This window comes from Leuciscus leuciscus, assembly GCF_965113295.1.
Source record: "Leuciscus leuciscus genome assembly, contig: HAP1_SCAFFOLD_399, whole genome shotgun sequence".
In the NCBI taxonomy this organism is placed as follows: domain Eukaryota; kingdom Metazoa; phylum Chordata; class Actinopteri; order Cypriniformes; family Leuciscidae; genus Leuciscus; species Leuciscus leuciscus.
The window spans coordinates 27,453-36,666 of NW_028118340.1; the positions used below are offsets into that span (position 1 = coordinate 27,453).

Below are 9,214 nucleotides of genomic sequence, written 5' to 3' on the forward strand. Positions count from 1 at the left end.
GTACATAATGCCAGTTAGATAAATACACTAACAACCGGCCAGCATGAAACTTTAAATTTAATTTGCAGTTAGAAGAGCTGAAGACGCCGCTTGTGAGCTGATTGGAACTTCCTGAGAACAGCGTCCTTCCATTCACGGCCGCCGGCCACTCGGCCACGGAGTCACAAATGTTAGCCGGGCTGTTGTCGTTGTCTTGTTGTATGGGGTCAGCAGAATCGTTAATCGACGTGGAAGGAGAAACTGTGGTTTTGAACCATTTTCTAATGTCCATTTTTGGACAGTTTTCATCTGTTTGCTTTGTTTTGAATGCAGCCAGGAATATTGCGCCAACTGAAATTCATTTCATTCATGTATTAACGTGCAAGTGATTGGGGGGGCGGCAGGGGGGTTTCCTCACTGTGGTTTTATGTTGGCTAAGCTTTATTATATTTTCAGCTAATGAGCAGTTTGTAGACATATTTTTATTATTTCTCACTAAAATGTAAATTAAACTGATATTATTTTGTAAATTATATCATAATTCAATTTGGGGGGGCATAAAAGACATTTGGGGGGGCATTGCCCCCTAATGCCCCCCCATACCGCCGGCGCTGCATACAATTAAGACTAGTTTATGGACTTACATGAAAAGCATTTGAACTATATCTCATGACTTTAGATTTGACGGAAGTATAATGTTTGGGGTTTCTTGACAGACTTTGCCATCAAGTGGACATGTGCAGGTACTGCAGGTTTCACTGGACTCTCAGAAATGAGTCTTGTATCATAGTTTCTACTTCATCTGTGAGCTTGTTATAGTCAGCCTGACATACTTTATGTGGATGATGTCCACTGTTTCCCATGCACTTCAGCAGAGCGTCATGCATCTGCTCTCGGCCTCCAATGCTGCAGAGTTTATCCAACTGCTCAACAGGATCCGGTGGGATATCTTGACACTGAAGGGCTTTTAAGACAGCCGGAGCAAACTTCCCGTGGTGTGCAGTGGAGCATATCACAAGGTGCAGTGGAGCATATCGCAGGTTTTGTCATGTATACGATCGGCGACTACTTTCCCAACCGCTGTGTGAGTGTCCATTATGAAGCCTGTTGTAGTGTGCACCTCCTGTATGGCCCTCAAACAGTCTTCTTCAGAGCACCAACCAGCTTGAAGTTCCAGATTTATCTTCTGCCGTAAAGTCTCCGACACTTTAAAGATGCGCTCTCTTTCTAGATTCAAACACAGATCTCTGACAAGACTTCCATCCCCACCGGAAGCGTGATGGATGAACCTCTCAAGGTTGGAAGACTTCAGGATATCAATGGCAGGAGAGTTTGAAACCTGCAGCTTCCGGTTGCGGAGATCATACTTGCCACTAGCGATGAAGTCGGATATGATGCAGTTATGATTGGATGCACAGATCACCTTCCGTATGGGTATTCCCATTTGTTTGGCATACAGGGCTGACATGGCATTGCCAAAGTTTCCGGTAGGGATGCACACGTCAATGGGGTCTCCGAAAGTCAGCGTGCGATTTCTAAGCAGGTCCATGTACGCCGAGCAGTGATAGACCACCTGAGGGAGCAGTCGGGCCCAGTTTATCGAGTTTGCGGTGCTGAGAACCGTGGCATATTCCACAGCTAAATGTCCGATCAAGCTCGAGTCCCCAAACATTCGTTTAATGCTCCTCTGGCAGAAGTCAAAATTGGACAGGACGCTGATGGACTTGGCATTGCCCTCCTGAAATCCTGTCATCTGTAGCTTCTGAATCTCACTCACTCCGTTCTCAGGGAAAACCACAAGCACGCCGATCCTCTCCCGGTCACTGTCTTTAAGATTTCTGAAGCCGTTCAGCACCGCGCTTCCGGTATCTCCAGATGTGGCCACTAGAATCAGGTAGTTGCACATCTGTGGCAGGCAGTGGGCAAACAGCTGAGGCATCAACTGCAGTGCCAGGTCTTTAAACGAGGCAGTTGGGCCGTGAAAGAGTTCTAGAAGATACTGATGATCAGTGAGGTGCTTTAGAGGCACAACCGACTGATCGGCGAAGTTCTGGCCGTAAGCACGACACACCATTGTGCTCAATTCTACAGGGGACACATCCATAGGATGGATACAGTTTTCCAGTATGGCCACAGCTCTCGTGGCATGGCTGGATATTCTCAACCATTCTGAAGGTTCCAGTTTGGGGAAACCTTTTTTTGGTACATAAAGCATACCTGTCAAGTTTTGGATATGAAAATAAGGGAAATTTTCCGGCGCCCACCGCGAGCAGTCCCACCACCCCAACCAAGCTCCAGTATCCCTTACATTTTAAGACAGGTGTACAAGAAAGCTAAAATCACCACTTTTAAACTACAATTGGCTTTATGCACAGCTGCACTACTTCCTGAACTTCAGCCAGCTCCTTTGTTTCCTGTCTGCCATTATTGGACAAACTGATTAATCCAGGTGTGTCTGATTATTGTTGTTGTGACTACTGAGGTCAGGCACACCTGGATTAATCAGTTTGTCCAATAATGGCAGACAGGAAACAAAGGAGCTGGCTGAAGTTCAGGAAGTAGTGCAGCTGTGCATGAAGCCAATGATAGGCCTACCTTTGTTGACATTGACATGCTGTGAACATTCATTATATCCTAAATGAAAACACAAAAGGGTATATATGAAGAGCATTTTATTGAAAGGCTTATTTGCATATTTTCTGTTCATTTAACATTGCTTGTCTTTACATTTACATTTTATTTTCATTCCACACATTCTTTTCATTTCATATTGTTTTTGTTTTACAGTTTTTCCTTTTCATTTCACATAACTTTTCTTTAGTCTTTTAGTGAGTTGTTGTACAAATTTGTAGCAGACTTTGCATTCTTTAAGACTGTTTTGGAAGGAGTGTATTTGTGGGCTGGGCCAGAGTGGTTAATTTTACATGAGAGTAGAGCGCAAACAGTTCTGTTGTCTAACGTCATCCTATTCTCTGTAACAATCTTTCGTACCATGCTAAACACCCTTTCTGAACTTGCATTGCTATGGGGAATGCATAGTAAAGCCTTCATAAGTTTTGGCAGCTCACTGAACCTCATGTCCTTTCCTACCAGGCCCCAGAATCTGTCGATTCTTTCTTCTTGGGGGAGTTGCTTACTATCTGTCACCTGATAGTCTGTGAATTCCTCTCTCATCTTATCCTCTTTCAACATCAACTGAGGGAACAGGGCCCCTAGCCTTTCCACTGTAAAGTAAAACAAGTGTTTGACTGAACATTGCAGATCTAAACAAGTATCAAGTATACTGTGCCAATTAATTGTTTGGTTATCAATGGGGAACTGTCCCCAGAGGATGTTGTTATGATGCGATGTAAAGCCTTTTGAGACAAATTGTTTGAAAAAAATGGGCTTTACAGATAAATTTGCCTTGCCTTGCCTAATATCAATAGGCTTTATGCACAACTGCATTACTTCCTGAACTTAAGCCAGCTCCTTTATTTCCTGTCTTACATTATTGGACAAACTGATTAATCCAGGTGTGTCTGACCATTGCTAGGGTGGTTGCTAGGGTAAGTAGTGGAGCTGGGCATAAAGCCTATTGGAAACTGTTTTTATTATCTACCTGTCCCTGGAGTTATGTTAAGACGAGCTGCAGGGTCCAGCACTTTCAGGTCCCTCAGGAGTGGATGGTCGAGGGGAAAGGAGGAGAACATCTTCTTAAGCACTGCCTCATAGAAGCTTCTCACAGTTCTACAACAGCATAAGAGTGAAAAAAATGCATTAGTGGTAATATTTTAGGCACACTACAGCCTATACTCTCATACTGTTAAAAGATGATATCATAATATAACTACTGGGTAATATACTCACTGAAAGATTTTCTTCTCGGCTGACACAGGGAGCTCAGCGCTTCTCATGAATGCCTTTGTGTCTGCTCCGATAAAAAGATCTTCATCAGCCAACTGATGTCCATCTCCATACTCCACCTCCCTGAGAGGTACAGCCACGATTGCTCTGGCTGGTATGAGGTAGCCCATGATCCTCTTCATCAGCCTGCACATCTCCTCTTCAAGTCTGTGAATTTGTATTCCCTCTGACTGCAGATAATATCAATGGTCACAACAAAATAACAGTGAAATAAGAATGCTACAATAAGCACAAACATTTAGTTATATCCTATTATTCACTCATTCACTCAATATCATTGACACCCACCTGGAAGGCAATGTTAAATTCAGATAAAGGCTTAAGGGCAGCACTCAGGAACAGGAAGTAGGTCTTCACGATTGGATCACGCAGATGGCTTGCCAGATCACGCACTTTAACACTCCTCTCCACCTCTTCATGACTGTTAAAGTAGGCCTACAGTACATAGAGATACAGGGTGGCAATACATGGTTAAAATTGAAATATAGCATAGTAAACTGTGTAGATATCTGCTGAGTGGAGTTACCATCCTACCTGTAGTGCATCCCACTGGTTCAGCACCCTCTGGATGCAGGTTAACAGACTCAGCCATCTGGTGCTGCAGTACCTGAGGAGCTTCAGGTGGTCTGAATCAGTGAAGTCTACAAACTCTTTGTAGACTTCACATCTTTTTGCACTGAGAGAGAGAAAATTACTCTGTTAGTGGTTGGAATTGTGAGTGAGTGTGTGTGTGTGTAAAGAATATGAACTGCAGGCCTACAAGGCTACCTTGTGCATGAGTTAGCCACATGCAATGTTGTTACATTGTAACACACAACATTAGGTGAGAGAAATAGCAGGCCTATATGTATGCATTTACCTTCTATCAAAGTGGGTGTATATCCCCACCAGGATGTCTTCCACTGGTACCTGGGCTGCTCTGATGCCACAGCCAGTGGCCAGCTGTACCAGGTGACAGATGCAGCCAAGGTCCTGGACGTGGGGCTGGCTGGTCTTCAGTCTGCTGATGACCGAGTTATGGCGGCCTTTCATAACACTCGCATTATCAGAGTTAAAGGCAATCAGGTTATCCCATGGGATGCCTCTTTTTCTATTGGAAACAGGAAAAAAATGCCACAAAACGTCTCAGACAAAATGTAAGGTTGTAATTAAATACAATCTACTAAACATGTCAACAACACAGTGCAGTTCCCCTTACCTTAATGCTTCACTAAGCTTTTCATACAGATTTTCTGCATTTCCTACATTGCATGTAGGCATCTCCAGGAATCTTGTAGAGACCTGCAGAGTGGCCTCATCGTAGAGTCTAGTCAGGATGACGAATTCTTTTTCTGTTTTTCTATTGTTCGATTCGTCGCACATCAGTGAAAAGGGCTGAGATCGGCATGTTTTGGCCAACTCGTCCTCTAGTTCTGCTGCTATGGCACCTGTTGAGTGTCCAGTAATTAGCTAGTAAGTTAGCCTACAACACATGCCATGGGTTAATGCTCAAATGCATGGGCGTCAGTTTGGTTTGAAATGTGCTGGGTACAGAGACGCATTCGGAAGCGCATTTTCAGAAGTGCTGGGTACAATGACGCATTCATTTTTTTCTCTCTTTCGCGCAGGGTCGCTCGCTCAACACAGAAAATATGTGGAATAAGGGCTGCTTCCGACTAAAAGTTTTTTTTCTAGTCGACTAGTAGGCTAGTTGTTCATTTAAGTCATTCATAAGACGTCTAAATGTGTCTAAATACGCTGTGAATGGGAATGTGCATTATACGCTGAGTTTCGGTTCATTTATGAGACAAACTCCAGTTCACTCGCCGGCGCCTCCATGTCCCCACCGAACTCAACGCCTATGCTCAAATGTTAGAATATTCAAACACATTTCAAACCCATTTGATACCGTTTTAGCAAACGTACAGTAGCCCAGCAGTAAGAAAGATAGGTATGTTAGCTAACTTACCTTTGATGATTTGAGTAGCCTTAGTTTTTCCCGTTGAGTATTTTCGTGCAATAGCAGAGTCCGGGAACATGTCAGCTACACACTTGTTGAAGTCATCGTGGAAGGAGAAAGGAATGTTGTTTTTGGCACACAGCATTGCCATTTTTACCTCTGCACGTATGACCTGGTCTGCATCGGTGGCATTTCTCGTCACGAATGCTGACATCGCCTGGGCATGTTTTTGTCCCTCTAGCCCGCGCTTGTGCTTGGCGGATTTCTCGTGCTGATAAACATCATTCCTTCCCCCGTGTGAGATGCTAAAATCACAGTTACAAAACTTGCAAAACGCGTGACTGTCCCCCACCCTGCTCCTCTTCAGAAAATTAAATTCGCCGTCCCATTGATCACAGTATTTACATGCGATTTTAGATTTTTTGGCAGGAGTGCCTTCCGAGAAGGTCGTAGCGTCCATCATTCGTCTCAGTTGTATTTTTTTTTCTGTTTTTTCCCGCGTTGTCACTCATCATCTGACCTCACACACTAACCTCGCGACAACTGCCACCTACAGAGGGCTACTGCAGGTGGCAGTTATCGCGAGACTAGTGACAGAGCTCAGATTGGTAATGTTTTTTTGTTTTTTTTTACTCCGCCCGGGCCCGGGGTATTATTATTTTTTAATAATTATTAAAAAAGTATTTTTTAAAAACGTAAACAAATTTTTTTTAATAACGCAGGTTAAAATATGGGAGATTTACGGGTAAATACTAATACGGGAGGACGGCGGGAAAGAAGGGTAAAATACGGGACTTTCCCAGCCAAAACGGGATACTTGACAGGTATGACATAAAGCCCTCCATCTGGTGCAAGACCCTCTATGACGACATCACTGAAGAACTTGGGGTCACTTGACATTTGGCTCCTCGTTGAAACAAACACCTCTGATTCTGAATCCTCATATCTGAGCAGGGTCCTCAGGACTTTATCAGCCACGTCCTCCACGGAGTCTCCCGTCCCACAAAGGACTCTCGCATCTAGCCATTTCTCATAAAACTGCTTCCTGTAATGTAATATCTCTCTCATAGAAACACCAGCATCCTGACCCACAATCCTGTTCACCTTCATTCGAGAGAGTCTCTGCATGATATCTTCTGTGTCCACATCCAGGTACACGGCCAGTCCAGAGCGCTTCAGGTGCCGCATGGCGTCCGAATGCAGGGGATTGGAGCCGGTCAGAGAGATGACACTTCCTGTGGCTGCAAACCTGCACACTGCTTTACCTTCTTCTTCAATAAAACCATCACCACCAATTTCAGAGAGCTTGTCTGCCACACTCATTCCCCACGTCCTTTCGAGAACATCGTCATCTATATCAATAACAGGCATACCTAGTCTGTGTCCCAGAATCCGCCCTACACAGGTCTTCCCTGCTCCAGGAGGACCCATGAGGAGAATGTTTCTTTCATGCGGTTTAGAGTTTTGATTTGATAGCCGTGCTGTAGTGAAGTATGAAGGAGCAAATAGCAGGTGGGTCCTCAGCTTGCTCACTTTAGCCAACAGCTGGCCGAAACTTGCAGGGATCATCTTGGAAAAAAGATCAAATAATCTAGGAAGCAGAAATATGTTTCAGAATTAAAATCATGTCAGTAGATTACAGATAATTTGCTAAAATACAAAATGTAATGTTTAGGCCTGGTTTCACAGACAGGGCTTAGAGTAAGCCAGGATTAGGCCTTAGTTAAATTAGAGCATTTGAGTAGCTTTAATAAACGTGTCTTAGAAAAAACATGACTGGTGTGCATCTTGAAACAAAACAATGGCACTGACATATTTTAAGATATGTCAGTGCAAGATGCTTTTAGTTAAAACAGCTCAAACATACATTTTAGTCTGGGACTATCTTAAGACTTGTCTGTGAAACTGAGGGATATTGTATAGGCCTTTATCGCAACACAATAGAACGCTGGAAGTAGCCGTGAAGCAGTGTACGGCGTCTTCCGGTTATTGCACTGGACTACTTCGCTCTAGCATCTGCCAAAAGTTTCTTTTTTTGTTTTGTTTTCTTGATTCCATTTTAATGGTTTGATTAAATTGCTTTTCATCTAAAGGTGTAACTACTTAACCACCGGAAGTGCGAGTACACTGCTTGGTGATTTTGAACGTTCCAAAACCAGGAAATGAGATAAAGGCCTATTGGTTTAATCTATGTAAAGATTTGTTTTAATAAAGACACAGCCCGTCCCAATGGAACCCTAGGCCTTCGACGTCTTTCTCCAGTTCCACGCTTTCATGACATAACGCTGCTTTGTCTGTCGGGTGTAAGTCTGCTTCCTTCTGAAACCTAAAATGACAAATGGGACACCCTGCAGTCTTGTGGTACACCACAGATGCACATGAAGTGTGCCGTTTAGAACAGGGCCTTAAAAGTCACAATGAAACGGAAGTATAGACAGATCTTTTCTTCTGCATTGTGATATCTTAATGTAACAAATTATTGAAAGGAATAATAGTAGGACTTTCTTCACGCCCAGACTAAACTTACCAATTCACAAAATTAACGGAATGCATACCTGATATAAAAAATTGGATGACTAGTAATTTCCTACTACTTAATTCTGAAAAAACAGAGATTCTAATTATTGGACAAAAAACTCCCTCACGTAATAACCTAGAATACTGTCTAACACTTGATGGCTGCTCTGTTAAGTCTTCATCGTTGGTTAGGAACCTGGGTGTGCTCTTTGATACCAATCTTTCATTTGAAAGTCACGTGTCTAGTATCTGTAAAACCGCATTTTTCCATCTTAAAAATATATCTAAATTACGTCATATGCTCTCAATGACAAATGCGGAACAATTAGTTCATGCGTTCATGACATCAAGGCTAGATTATTGTAATGCTCTACTGGGTGGTTGCCCTGCACGCTTAATAAACAAATTACAGCTGGTCCAAAATGCAGCAGCTCGAGTTCTTACCAGAACCAGGAAGTATGACCATATTAGCCCGGTTCTGTCAACACTGCACTGGCTTCCTATTAAACATTGTATACATTTTAAAATACTGCTGATTACTTACAAAGCACTAAATGGTTTAGCTCCGCAGTACTTGAGCGAGCTCTTAACGCATTATAGTCCTTCACGTCTATTGCGATCTCAAAATTCCGGCCAGTTAATACAGGGTGTCTACAGATAACAAGTTAAATTTAAGACTTTTTAAGACCTTTTTAATGCCACTTTGAATTAAATTTAAGACCAAACCTGTGATGGAAATACACATTATATTGCATACGTATATGTAATATTTAACCTAAGTAATTGAAATAATTTAATATTAACTACTTGTTTATTGAACTAAAATCAATGTAACATTTGCAATCGTGAGAATATTCAGCAAAATAGCTCCCG

General features: G+C 42.8%; 1 pseudogene across 1 annotated transcript; it reads right to left on the bottom strand.

Annotated features, from left to right (window-relative positions):
- Positions 1-672: 672 nt before the first annotated feature.
- LOC309491643 (threonine synthase-like 1) lies at positions 673-7,750 on the bottom strand (annotated as a pseudogene). The gene is made up of 2 exons: positions 6,656-7,750; positions 673-2,185 (listed from the first exon to the last, which is right to left on the bottom strand). The product of its transcript is annotated as a threonine synthase-like 1 (transcript).
- Positions 7,751-9,214: the final 1,464 nt, after the last annotated feature.